The 1,642-nt window shown below is 36.0% G+C and overlaps 1 pseudogene; it reads left to right on the top strand.

Moving 5' to 3' along the window:
- The first annotated feature begins 679 nt into the window (after positions 1-679).
- On the top strand, positions 680-1,254 carry LOC149538068 (DUF21 domain-containing protein At2g14520 pseudogene; annotated as a pseudogene).
- Positions 1,255-1,642: the final 388 nt, after the last annotated feature.

The following is a 1,642-nucleotide window of genomic DNA, read 5'->3' as shown; positions in this document are numbered from 1 at the left end:
TTCTATACGCGATTTAGTGTTTTCTTGCAGGTAGTTCTAAGAGGTCAACTTTGACAGTCAATATCTTTTGACCCCAAATTCATCATGAGATAAGATTTGATAGGGTGCAAGTATGTGAAATAGAGAATCAACGTGTTTGATTTTAGAGCCTAGTTAGGTGTTTGGGTCAGTTTTTTAAAGCCAGCTGAAGGACCCACTGGCATTAAATTGATAGTTAGCAGAATAATGATAAAATGAGTTTCAAATATTGATCCATTGGTCGAATTTTATTTTGATTAGTATCAGGGGATGAATGGATTAGTTGCAATTATTAGTTGTTTGAAAACAAAAAAAAAGTTAGTCGGACCTACTTTGGGGTCTGACTTAATGGTGTCAAAGTAATAGAATTAGAGGAAAAATTGGATAGAACTTCAAGACGTTGAAATTGCTTACAAGGAAGTTATATTTTCTCTATCATTTTTTGCTGAGAAAGATAATGTGTTTCCCAGGCTTCTCTTTATTGTCTTTTGTCATTTTATGTATTTTTAACATCCTAATGATTGAAAGATTTATCTTTAGAAATACTAATATTTGTTATCATGAAGGAGCATCATCTCCATGAAGTAACAAATGGTGGTACTCTACATTCCACAATGTCACTACTATGGTTAGTGTTGGTGTACTCAGCTTACCCTATACTATGGTCTATGTAGGATGTGGTCCATCTAAAATTATTCCTATGGTCAAAAAACAACATTTATTGTTGTGTACACTTCTAATATGCAACACGTTTTCTATGGACGGACTTCCTATTTTCTCAGATGGCTTGTTGTTTTAATATTTATGTCTCTTATTCTCTTATTTGGAGAGATTATACCTCAATCCATTTTCTCTCCCTATGGTTTAGCATTTGGTACTATAATGGCACCTTTCGTTCGTGTACTTGTTTGGGTCTTCTTTCCAGTTGCATGGCCAATAAGTAAGCTCTTGGATTTCTTGTTGGGTGAAGGACACACTGCTATCTTTCACAGGGCTGAGTTGAAAACATAGGTTGATTTGCATGGAAATTATGTAGGAAAAGGTGGAGAACTGACATATGATGAAATGACAATCATTGCTGAGGCATTGAAATCAACAGAGAAAATAGTAGAAGAGGCAATAACTCCAATTTCAGATATATTTTCTGTTGATGTCAATGCAAAACTCAATAAGGAAACTGATGACATTAATACTTCAAAAGGAGATTTGAGGTGGCATAAAAGAAACAACCAATAATGAGAAGGGAGTAGTCCACATGCAATTAGGGAACAAGGCCCATTTTAAGCAATAAGGAGATTAAGGAACATGAATGAGATCCCACGTATAAACAAGGAAGAAGTAGCTAATAGTCGACTCCACAGAGAAATAAGAGCAAATGTTAGAAGGGTACGACAAAGTAGGCGAGGCATCAAATAATAGGGGAGTCAAGAAACATACTTCTACAAGAGAACATCTCATGCCAACATTATGAGAAATTTGCCACACTGAAGGAAACCTGCAGAGGAAGAAAGGAACAGGGCAGGCCCATGCATCGAACGGGAATGAAGAAATAAGCCTCCATGCACAGTCAAAGCTAAAGAAGAAAATGCCAATGTAAGTTAAGAAAGCTTCCAGTGCATGGAAA

Source organism: Cupressus sempervirens, chromosome 9, assembly GCF_028749045.1.
Source record: "Cupressus sempervirens isolate cs-2001-9-10 chromosome 9, ASM2874904v1, whole genome shotgun sequence".
In the NCBI taxonomy this organism is placed as follows: domain Eukaryota; kingdom Viridiplantae; phylum Streptophyta; class Pinopsida; order Cupressales; family Cupressaceae; genus Cupressus; species Cupressus sempervirens.
Note: the sequence above shows the minus strand (reverse complement) of the source record. Positions and strands in the feature narration are given on the sequence as shown.